Genomic DNA, 12801 nt, shown 5'->3' on the forward strand with positions numbered 1-12801 from the left:
CTGTTTGTCCCACACCACGCAGCCAGGTTGGTTTTCTGCCTGACTCAAGGTGTTATTTGCATTTAAAAGAAAGGCCACCTCCTACTGAAGCTAAGGAGTTGCTAAATTGATACAGAAACTAGAGTAGTTAGCAAAATCCAGAGCTAGAGGAGTTAGCAAAATCTGGAGCAATAGAAGTTCAGACAGCGTGTATGGTAAAACCAAAACAACGCCTATGAGTCATAACCCAGTGTCCTTTCAGTAATCATGTGGCATCATCCTGGTGGTTTCAAGAGCAATGTCAGCAAGTAATGAGTATTGTACGTAGGAATTGGAGATTGCATCTGTGTCCGTGTAGGTGCATGTCAGCTCAATGAAGGTCATTCATTGAGAGTCTTTTGGATTGAAATGGCCACGTTCAGCAAGCAGTCCAATCTCTCTAGCCACTGGGTTGAGTTACCTTATCTGCGAAAGGAAATAATTAACTTACCTTCCTCATAGGCTCTTGTTGGGGAAACACACCTGTCGTCTTCCCTAAAAAAATTGCTAATGAATATATGAGACTGGATGATGGAAAAGCTGAAATTATTGAATGTGCGTGTAAGAGTCTCCCTGTGCCTCTCGAAAGGAACAAAAAGAACGAGTGGATAAGAATCAGTATTTCATCTCTATGTCTATTTGTCCTACATGGGGTGTGGACCCACCATGTGGTATGCACCCTACAAATGGTGGAATTAAAAAGATGAGAGAGACAGTTCCCACTCTTACCGAGCTCTCATTTAAGCTGTGTGTCTGTGTGCACGTGTGTGTCTGTGTATGACACGTCCTTAAGCAAAAAAATAATCATACCGGGTGTGTAATGCCACCAAAGTGATTTTGCAACTCAGGAGAGGAACTCAAGAGCTTGAAGTTTTGCCTGTGAAGAGTAGGTTGTAAAACAAAGTTTGGTTTTTAAGGATGGATCTGTTAACATATGAAAGCCCAGAAGATTGGAGGGGCTAAAAGGGATAGTGGCTATGGAAGAAATCTACCTATGATTTCTTGCTGGAAGAATTAAAAGGAAAAAAAAAAAAAAAAAAAAAAACCCGAACTTTCATTATCACACCCTATTAAGCCAGGACCAGGAAACAATTTCTAATCAGCACTCGGATCTGGGCAGAGATTGTGCAGTCTTTTGTATCAGGCCTCAGATCTGTGTTCTCTATTCACACATGCTCACTTCCAGCTGTTGTCATTGAAATCCCACATAATCTTTCAAGGTCAAAGGGCAGTCACCCATGGCTGCTGCAGTTAAAAGGTTATGCTGATTTCTGTTGTCAAATATTGGCCCTTTTCTCTTCCAATCACTCCCATTCTACTTTTTTTAACAAGAAAAATCCAGCCTAGAATTGTATTACATGACTTTAAAGTCTTAAAAGTGTTTCTCCATTGTGCTAACATGACATGGCCTGAACAGTGTAATTCATTCTGTTATATTCACAAAGAATTTTCTGGTACTTCTAAAATACTTTGTGTTTGTGCTAAGCCAGCAAACTTCAAAGTATAGTGGCCCACATGATTTGTGGCATGCTGTAGTATCTGCAGAAATGTATAATATAGAGTCTATAATTTAATAAACGCTGCGAATTATGGCATTGGTAATTAAGTAATTGTCGGATAAGAGAACAAGAATTGCATTGAAGCAAATGGCTTTTTAAAAGATGAAAGCTCTTTGTATTTTGTGGTTCTAAACATTAACTACTTTTATTATGTATTTGGAAAATGACATCTACCTGTTTGTAGTTTTCTTTCGCTTTTTATGGTCTTGGGCAAGGAATGCAAGGATTCTTTTAGAATACATTGCTTCAACTCCTCGGTGATTTCCTTTCCACGTTTGGCGAACCAGCATCAGTGTCTTAAAATTAGCACATGGCTCCTGGTCATCTTCTTTCCTTGTCATTGCATGTGTCCTCAGGTGGTTTAGCAACCAGGACTTTCAGTAATGTTTCAGAGCCAGGTGAATTAAACCTAAAAATGAAGAACAGGACAGCGCACATTAAGGTTTTTTTGCTGTTTTACATCCATAATCCAGGGTGGCCTTCGGGTGATCCAGTTTCCTGTCTGTTTCAGTTAAGGTAATCGGTTTCCGATGTATTCGGAGAATAAATTTCCTTATTTTTTTCTCCAGCATGTGTAAGTTCGTAAATAGAAACTGAAGCTGTTATAAGTAGTGTGATCTATTTGTAGATGACCAGTTATTACTGTCCGAGTTTAGAGAAAACTTTGATTGAGAACATAAAAACAATCAAGGTGCTTAAAAACCCCGTTAGTTAAAAATCAGATTAATTTTAAAAATCCCTTAAAAAAGCATTCCTAAGTCCATTAAAAAACAACAAAATTAATCTTAAAATATTTATAAAATACTAATTTTATTATGCTAGTGATACTGGAATTTACTTTCGCTAATATGAAGCAAAATTTTCTTTCTTTTTTTTGAAGTTTTTTTTATAGTGCTTCAAAAAAAACATTCTGTGAAGCAAGTATTTCTGTGTTCTTGGACACAAAACTAATTTGTAATTGGGTCCACTTGCACAGTGTCTGTTTCTGCTTATGTGAGCCCTTATAAACGTATGATTCTATATGTTTAGAGACAGTGGGAAAATTACTTCGTGGACAGGACAGAACTATGAAAGAAAGGATATTTAGTCTAGAGGAGAAAAAATTAGGGGCTGAGGGACTATCTTCGAATACTTGAAGTGTAGCAAAGAGAGATTAGATTTATTCTGACCTGTTCCAGAGGGTAAAATTGAGGTAAAGAAGAGAAGTTACAGGAAGGCAAGCATATTAAAGGAATTGTTATTTTTTAAATCAAGCTTCATTACTTTATTAAAATCCTTTGTTACAACACAATGATGATTAGTGTGTTACTAGATGATCTTTAAGATCTCTTAGCTTCCAGTTCATTCCATATTGTCGTGCATTCAGTGTTTCTAAACATGCAAATAAGTAAAAATAGTTTTTCACTTTTTATTTAGATGTTTTGCTATCTTTTAGGCATCATCCTTTAATTAAGTGCTTAATCCTTGTAACTCAAATTCATAAACCCTCTTTATGTAAAGTCATTGAGCAATCAAATTTAATTTAATGAAATACTACTCTTCCCTTATTAAGTGCAGGACTTGGTGAAAAGATGCGATAGAGTCTTTGGGTTAGACTGAATAAATCAAGTCTCTGGTATTAAATATGATGGATAAACATGCAATAACATTTATAAAGAGAACTAAACGAACCTATGTTCGAATCCTGAATTCTGCCACTAGCTGTGTGACCTTCAGCAAGTCACTTAACCTCTCTGAGTGTAAGCTTACTTGTCTACAAAATCAGACTATTGCCAACCACAGAGTTACAGCAGGAATTAGAGCTAGTATGTCTAAAGTGCATAACATAGTGCCAAACACATAAATGCGGATGAATGAAAGCTACACTTTTGATGAAAATTAATACTAGAGAGGTTCTGGGGACAAATTTTTCAGATAGGTAGCCTGCCTTTGTAACACCTGTTACTGGCTTGATCCGTTTTCCTAATGTACATGTGTTAGAATAATCGCAAGTAAAGATGTGGAGTGCCCTTGGGCCTTGCATGAACATGTGAATTACCTTGAAGGGTTCAGATTCTACTTTCCCCTCAGCACATTCTCATGTAAACCAAGTAGGGAAAATAGGAAAAGGAGCAGAACAATCTATCTGAAGAAGAATATGTGCCAAAAACAGATGGCATCATTGTCGAATTATTTGGGAAATCTTAATAGTAAGAAACTTTGGGGTGCCTGGTGGTTCAGTTGGTTAAGCGTCTGTCTTTAGCTCAGGTAGTGGGATGGAGCCCTGCATTGGATTCACTGCTCCGCAGAGAGCCTGCATCTCCCTTGACCCCCTCCCCTGCTTGTGCGCTCATGTTCTCTCTCTCTCTCTTGCTCTCTCTCATGCTCCCTCTCATGCCTTCTCTCAAACAGATATTCAAAAAATTTTAAAAAATATTAAGAAACTCTCTTTGTTGCAGGAACTCTCAGAGGCTTTAACGTGTAAATATTTCTTGTCATTCTCCAAGGGTGGGTGTGATGGTGTTTTCTAATTTATTTTACATATATTTTTATCTTTTTTTTATTTGTTTGTTGCGGGGCATTTGGGGGGGACTGTTTACATAACACATTTTGGGAAGCACTGATACGAATTCTAATGTGGAGGAGAGAGCATATCAAAATTTGGAGAAGAGCAGTTGGGACCTCCTAGCTGCCCCATGTAATGTATATATTTAGGTAGTATTGGAAATATGCCTTGAACGCTGGAAAGGTGTACTAGAGGACAGACTTCGAAGGGCTGTAAATACCTAGCAAAGAAGTCTAAACTTAATTCTCAAAGAAATCATGAAATACTCTTGGCTTTTTTTTATCAGACAAAAGACACCGACCATCCATCTATTTTCTCCCTACCATGCTGGTAGATTAACGTGGAGAGAAAATGCCTAGCAGGCATCACAGATTTATGTGCCTACCGGGGTCTTACAGATCATTACATAAATGAAATATAATAAAGAGTACTAGGGAGTGTGGCACATTTTTTTAGCTCATGTCCAGTTTAAAAACATCCGTATGTTTAAAAAAAAAATTAGTACCTTGCCTGCCAAGCAAAATATGTTGGCAGACTACAATTGGTCTGTGGACTACTAATTTGTGACATTTTAGATTCTAAAGAGAAAGGTTGGCTCTTATGTTGGTTAAGGTAAGTGGTGGGCTGCTATAACAAAGAGACAGAAAAAACACAGTGGTTTAAGTACACTAAGATCTCTTTCTTTTTGATAACTCTTACAGATAAGCAGGCTAAGTTGGCCAGGTGGTTCTTCTTTCCACTGCCATTCAGGGTCCCACGCTCCCTCTGTCCTCCTGCTCTGCCATCCCGTGGGCACTGTCTTTGTCTTCATGGTGGAAACTGCTCTAGTCCATAAAAAGAGGAAGAAGGATGCCTCAGGCAGGAATTTCTTTTCAGGCAGGTCGGGTGAAAGTTGATCACAGCACTTCCGTTCACTCCTGAAAGAGGCTGGGAATTCTGGTCTGTAGCTGCCAATCGTGAATACATAGGGACAACCAGCAGAGTTGGCACAGGACATTGCTGTAGTCTCCACTGTAGTTTTTCCTAGAAAGGTCTTATAAAGACCCAATTTTAGATAAATTCATTACCAGAAATCTTGGTGTAAACATCTTTCTTAACTGAGAATGTCTTGCCCCCCTTCCCCTGCAGCAGTAAAGACTTTGTGCTGTTTTTTGCCAAATCCCCAGGGCCTAGGACTGTGCTTGCCACAAATCTTTAAAAAAAAAAAAAAAAAAAAGAGGCATCCAGTAAGCATCTGATGAATGAAAGCAGTAAACCAAACGTTGAGTTAATGGCTATGGCAGGACAAACAAACTACAAACATAGATTAGGTGCCTGTATTCCATAATAAATACCTGAGCTAGGCAGGGAAATTAGGGGCAACAAAAAGAAGAAATCAAGAGGTCATGAGTCCCATGACACATACTTCTAAAAGCTCTTCTTGACTTATCCTCCTTTTCAGCTAAGACTACATTATTCCCATACTAGACACCATTCCTTGATGTGTTGTGAAAACCCAGGATGACATTCATAACCATAGTCGAAATGCATTGGTAACAACCCTTTTCATCTGAGAATCTCAAAACACCTCTTTCATATTATTGCTTGACAAATATCATTTCTTGGTTTGACAGATTCTCAGACTCAACTTTCTAGATACAGGAGTATTACAGCCTCATTCACTGCCAGTCCGGCAACGTATGTCAGTCTTTTAATGTTTACTATAAGCAGACTACTGAATGAAACTCCACTATGGTAAAGATTAATCACACGGATGGAACAACTATGTTATTTTCATTGCTACTGCATTCTTTTTAGTAGCGGCCGGAATTTGGGGCATTTGCTGTAATAGTAGGAATTATTCTAAGAACACATGTTATCTCATTGTCAATGAGTGACAGAGTAAATAGTCAATGTATAGTCATGAAAAAATGGGACCAAAATTTTAGAATGTGGGCTTAATGGGCTACCCCATCTTTTTTTTTTTTTTAAAGTTTTGATTTATTTGAAACAGAGAGAGATCACAAGTAGGCAGAGAGGCAGGCAGAGAGAGGAGAGAAGCAGGCTCCCCGCTGAGCAGACAGCCCCATGTGGGGCTCCATCCCAGGACCCTGAGATCATGACCTGAGCCGAAGGCAGAGGCTTTACCCCACTGAACCACCCAGGCGCCCCACCCCATCTTTTAAAAACCTGTTTTCCAAGATATTCCAAATTAAGATGACGGAAGTAAGGCATTCCTGGAGGTAAGCTAATAATCGTTCCCATCGTGCGGTAGAAGTCTACTAAATCCCGGGGATCTCAAGTCACTCATCTAGATCACTAAATAAATATTTATTACACACATAGACCAAGTGATTGTGCTGGGCTCTGGACAGTGTAAGATCGTGAGATACAATCGTGCCCTTGCTGGGTGTGTCGTAGGGGGCAGAGCTAAGACAGATAAACAAAGAACTCCCCCATCAGGTAGATAGAGGTAGACGGAGAAGTTCTGCTCAGCAGTATTGACTGAGCACACCTAACGTGTTGACTGTGGCCAAAGGGAAAGGCGAAGGAGCCACATTCCCTTTCCTGGGGCCACATCCGCCAGTGGGGAGTTTTCTCAAGGAGAAATTAAAGTTCCAGGGAGGAGAGGTGCGGTTAGGGTAGACTTTTCTTTAGAAGGATGAGCATGTAAATTCTGGGAGAGCAGCGTCCGCAGGACTTAGCATGCGGCCTGCACATCACGGCAGGTTCCAGGGCTTATGGAATATAAGTACACGAGAACAAGGGGCCCCTTTTCCTTTTGAGTCACCCAGACGCACCAGCATGGAAAGGCCTGGTCATTAGCTTGGCTTGTCCTGGTAATGGAACCATAGTTGCCAAGGAGAGAATAGGATAGAGATGCATTCTTTTTGACGAAATGACCTGTGTGTTGCAGTTTGTTACATGAACCAGATGAGATTTAATCATTTAGAGCTGAGACCCCTTGGCTATCCCAAAAAGACAAACAAAAATACCATCCAGTGTGTCAGTGTGCCTCCTCTTCTATGTTCTCTGCTCCATGGACACTCCAGCTTCCTCTCAAGGCCAACCCTCTGGATGGTTTATCCCGAGCTATTACTTCCCCTCGACCTCTGAACACCTCTGCAAGGTTACCTGTCTCTCTGGAAATCGAACTTTTTTTTTTCTTCTCTGCTTGTTAAGAGGTAGATAGATGTTCAGTCCCTTCGTGAGATAAGATTGGGTTCCCATATAATGGCATTTTCCATAATAACTGCTGATATCATTGAGGTAAAGAGAACTGCTTTTCCTAACCACCCGTAAAAGAATTTGGCTTTTTATATTTCTGCCTCTCTTAGAAAGCCTCATCTCCCCACTGTGAGTACGACGGACTCACGGGTATTGAAATCTGTACTCTAATTGGCAATTCATTGAACACAATTTCAATGAAGGAACTTTTCTAGCCATTTTCCATAAAACAAGAAAGGATCTGCTCTTCCTTTTGAGCTATGATGCAGTTGCTCCTGAAGTAGTTCAGAACTGAAGAGAGAGAGAGAGAGATCTCTATGAAATCTGGGTTTTCAGCTAAGGCCTACTTAACAAGAAAGTCTGTTTTGCACTCATTTCTGAGAGGCTGTATTCAAAATGTAAATCTTGGGACCTTTCAGAGACCTTTAATCAGCTTTCCAACTGTGGATCTTTTAATGTGAACATCGAAGTTCAGAATTACTGAAATTGACCTTTCTATTTTCTTTTCCATTTTTCTCTCATCTTGCAATAAAGTAGAACACCCAGATTAGTGTTATTTCCCTGAAAGTCATTTTTATGATTTGGTTTGTGTTAGCGAGAATGAAATATTAATCTGCTCGAGTTTGCTTAGTAATTACATTAGATGTGTCACTTTTTCCATCATTTCTCAAGTTTCATTTCTCATTGCTTTCTTCCTCTAGAGTTCACCACTGGGTTTCCAAATAATTGTTGAAGGAACAAAACCAGTTTCATAGTCCCTTAAAGTTACATGGAATGTTTACATGTACCTTTCCCTGGGGCCATATTACAGCTGAGATGGCCACATCAGGACTTGTGAAACCATTCTACTTTTTATTTTAACTTTTCTGATTATTATACAGTCACATATAGTTTACCTTCTAAATTAAACACATTCTATTAAAATCAGCCTGAGGGAGCAGGTTGCCCAGAGGACAAGGAGGATCCAGTCATGATTTTTTACAGAGACTTTCTTGGGATCACAGAAGGTCCTAGTTTAAGTTTGGGACTGGACTCTTTGGGGTTTTTTTGGCCCCTTTTGCCCATTAAATTATGCTGCCCTTTAATTCTGTTTTAACTCAGTCCCCCAACATTTGAACCACAGTCACAACAATAGGACAACCCCTCGGGCATTTCTCATCAGAGAACATGATGTCACCTTCTTTTCTTTTCTTCTTTTTTTTTTTTTTTTTCCTTTTAAGATTTTATTTATTTATTTGAGAGACAGAGATCACAAGTAGGCAGAGAGGCAGGCAGGTGGTGGCGGGGGGAGCAGACTCCCTGCTGAGCAGAGAGCCCGGCCAACGGCCAACGTGGGGCTCAATCCCAGGACCCTGAGATCACGACCCGAACTGAAGGCAGAGGCTCAACCCACTGAGCCACCCAGGCACCCCTGATGTCACCTTCTTGATTGGAAGCTGCATTCTAAACGGATTGTCTCTTCGGTCCTTGTCCTGTTTAGTCTGGAGGGACTATTGGGATTGTTCACTTTAATAGTTTTCAGATGTACATTGGCTCCATTTTAGTTCAAACTATATTGCTAGAGATGAGAGAGAGAGGGAGAGACAAAAATAAAGTTCTGTCAACATTTCTATAAAAAGAAAAATAAACATCCTTGAGCCCAAATTGGGTTGTGTTCCCTTACAGACACCCCTGGAGTGCTTACTGCAGACCAGGCACTGTGTTAAGACCTGGAGGCACAGAAGATGTTCTTTCTCAAAGGGTTCACAGTCTAATGTGAGAAAAAGACAGAGTTACGGTGCTGGGTCCTAGAGTAGAGGTATACTCTGTATACTTGGTCAGTGTTGAATAAAGAGAAAAGGAGTCTTTGCAAGCAGGGCAGGCAACCAGAGAAGACTTTTGATTGAATGACAGCAATGCTGAGTCCTAAAGGACAAGTAGGAGGTTGGCCAAGCAAAGAGCCAGGAGGACAGAGACATTCCAGGAAGAGGGAACAGTGTGGAGAGAGGAGAGAACCAGGACCAATGAGCAGGAATGCCTGGGTGGCTCAGTCAGTTGGGCATCTGCCTTCAGCTTGGGTCTGACCTCAGGGTCCTAGGATCGAGTCCTGCACTGGGCTCCTTGCCTAGTGGGGAGTCTGTTTCTCCCTCTGCCTGCCTCTCCCCCTGTTTGTGCTCTCTCTCTTTCTCTGACAAATAAATAAACTCTTTAAAAAAAATGAGATAGGAAAATAGAGGCTACATCAAGGTGGTATGTCATGTGATGGAATTTGTACTATTCCCCAAGCTGTCTGTGGGGCTCTTGCAAGATTTCTGACAGGGCAGTGAACTCTGAACACATTGGATTTATCGCAGATTCTCCAGCATCTCATTCTTTCCTAGCCAGTGCCTTTGCATATGCTAATCCCACTACATGAAGAATTATTTCCCCTTCTTCTCCTAGCTCTCTCCTTAGTATCTTTCAGATGTCAGTTCTTAAGAGACACCTTCACTAACCACCCTTTCTAAAGTGTTTCCTAATTATTTTCTTCATTTCATTTATAACATTTATAATTTTTAAGATAATTCATTTGTTTTATGTTGTCAGCTATCTCTAATCCTAGACTGTAAATTTCCTGAATGTAGAGACTGTATCTTGAACCCGTAGCACAATGCCTGGCTCATGGTAGGTGCTCAGTAAATATTTGTTGAATAAATGAATGAGCCCTCAGATTTGCCTGTTAGTGAGACAGCTCTGGCCACAGAGTAGACAGTGGACTAAGGATAAGCCAGGACTGACAATTGAGAACATGGCTAGAAGGCTGCCCCACCAGACTGGCAAGAATTAGGAAGAGCCTGAGCCACAGACTTGAGGAGAAAAGGCAGGGAGGGGGAATGGAGATATACTTGGAGTCAAGATTGGTTGGATGTGGGTTTTTGTAAGAATCAGGAGTTAAGGATGGCACCAAAACATAGAAAACAAGCTGGTCGTGGATGGTTCACTGAAATAGGGAATTCCATAGCATCAAAACAGGTTTGGGGAGGAGAAGAAAATGAGCTTGGCATTGGACACGTTGGGTGTGAGGATTCCCATGGCTAACTGGATAGAAATATCCAATAAATATTTTGAGAGCACTCTTGGCAAAAGACAAAGATTTGAGAGTCATTGGCCTATAGCATCATCCATCCACTCATTCAACAAATATTCTCTTACTTAGTCCCAGCCATTAAATACAATGGTGAATGAAACAAACATTATTGTGGTTTTCACAGACATCAGAGTCAAGACTGGTAACTGATCATAGAAGCAGAGGAAATAACTAGGAAATCTGTGCTCTTGAGCACAAACCCTGGAGACGCCACTAGAAGGTGGACACACAAGAAGGGGCAATCCAGAGGAGATACTGGAGTGAATGTGTGCAGTGTTTTCCCCTCCTGAGTCTTTGTGCCATACTAAACTTAGTTTTCAAAATACGGTGCTTGCTTTTTTGGTGGCGAGATTAAAGTACACGTGTTCCCGTTCACTCTGTATAGAAATTCCTGTGAAGTTGTCCTTAAAGTAAAGAATGTCAAAGGTTGGAACCGAAGCAAGTGTCAGCCCGCAAGCAAGACTGCAGACAGCAATGAATAAGAGTTGGAAATCAGCCCCGAGTTTCCCATTCAATGTGCATTTTCTTGCTCTCACTAGATGTGTTTTAAGTCAAACTTAATGTATGTTGTGGTTGGATTTCCTTTGTTATAGTCTGTGGGATTGATGTGATGTCAACGTCACAATAGAAAGAGATGTTCCAGTCAGTTTTGCCAATACCACTTTAGAGAATTTTTATTTATTTGCTTATTTTTATTTCTCAGGTCTCTTTATCCAAGAGACAACACCTTAGGCACTTACCAAATTAGAGTCAACCAGAGACCCGGGTGGGGGTTGTTTTAACAGGTGAAATTTCTTAAGCACGTCTTCAAATGAAAGTTTGCCATTTTACTTTTAAAAGCAATTTTTAGGGATGCCTGGGGGTCTCCGTTGGTTAAGGATCTGCCTTTGGTTCAGGTCATGATCCCAGGGTCCTGGGATCGAGTCCCATATCCAGCTCTCTGCTCAGCGGGGAGCTTGTTGCTCCCCCTGCTTGTGCTCGCTTGCGCTCACATGCACTCTCTCTCTCTCTCTCTGACAAATAAATAAAATGCCTTTTTTAAAAAAGCAATTTATAGTTACTGCATGTTCTAAAAATTAGAGCTGTTTTATCTAAAACATCATAGATTGTGTTGGGTATAAAAATTTTACCCAAAAAATTATACCCCAAAAAACCTTTCTTAATTCTAATGCTACCAGAAAAAGAATAATTTTAGGTACTTTTGTAAGTCTCCAAAACATAGTGATTTGTTACATGTGTTTATGTTCATGACATTTAATGAATCTATTGGTGGGTAGACTGTACCATAGGTAAACTTGCCTCCCCTTAGTACTGGGCAAAATCTATTTTTTGTCAATAACATTAATCTTATATGTAGGCTGTTTGTTATAGATTCAGATGGACCTGTTTTCTGATTTTGCATTTCTTAAAAGTATGTTTCTCGTTTCAAAGGAGAGTTTATATTTAAAAAATTCCTTTGGCCAGCTTCTCCTTTGGCCTTCTTTTAAAGGAGGTGACTGTGCTAACCCTGTAGATGCGTCTCAACTAGATTTTATCTATCTGAGATTCAGAATCAGAAAACTTGAGAAGCTGAGAAGGAAACAGCATGTCATAAACTATGTATTCCTTGCTATTTATAAGTTTTATGTTCCTGAATGTACCATAAAAATAAAAAAGCAAATGGTAAGAGAGATAGTAGTAGGTATATTAAAGGAATTAATTATATCCAGCAAAAATAAAGCAGATGCAAAATTCAGAGAGAGTCATGTAGAAGCATTGGTTTATTATCTTCTCTCAGGAAAAAAAAAAAAAAAAGCAAAGAGTCAATCTACCCACTCACACACAAAAAACCCTCTTGTTCTCAAAACAAATCTAAATTTTTATTTGTGCTCGAAAGTATTTGTTTTCATGTTCTAAGGTATGGGGCTTGGCTTTTCTGGTTTGGCTTTTTCAAGATTTCATCCTGTGGTGCCTCTGAAAATGAAGAGAACATCTTTAAATCTTGTTTGATTTGAATGGATGGAGAGCTAATCCTGATCAGATGTTTCTTTAGAGAATAATGGTGAAAAACTGTTAGGGAATTTGGGTACCCTGGCTGATTCCTAGGTAGGCTGTTTTCAGCTCAGCTGTTAAGGTCTCAGAGGTCAGCCAAGGTAACCATTTATTTTAAATCTTCTTTTGTTTCAGATTTCCTGTTGAGTTTTTTTTTTTTTTTTTTAAAGCCATATCAGAAATCACCCAGTTGTGTCAGAGCTTTCCGTAGCCCCCAGATTCAAACCAGAAAACCAGCTATGTAACCAGATGACTGTCCCCACCCACGTCAACTCTTAATAGAGCAGATTAGGAAATTAGACATTGCTCTTTATAATCACAATGAAACTAATATT

General features: G+C 39.8%; 1 protein-coding gene across 5 annotated transcripts in view; it reads left to right on the forward strand.

The window, feature by feature from the left end:
* Positions 1–12801, forward strand: part of NFIA (nuclear factor I A) — a 369211-nt gene that overhangs the window by 230722 nt on the left and 125688 nt on the right. The window lies entirely within an intron of this gene.

This window comes from Neovison vison, chromosome 2, assembly GCF_020171115.1.
Source record: "Neovison vison isolate M4711 chromosome 2, ASM_NN_V1, whole genome shotgun sequence".
NCBI lineage: Eukaryota > Metazoa > Chordata > Mammalia > Carnivora > Mustelidae > Neogale > Neogale vison.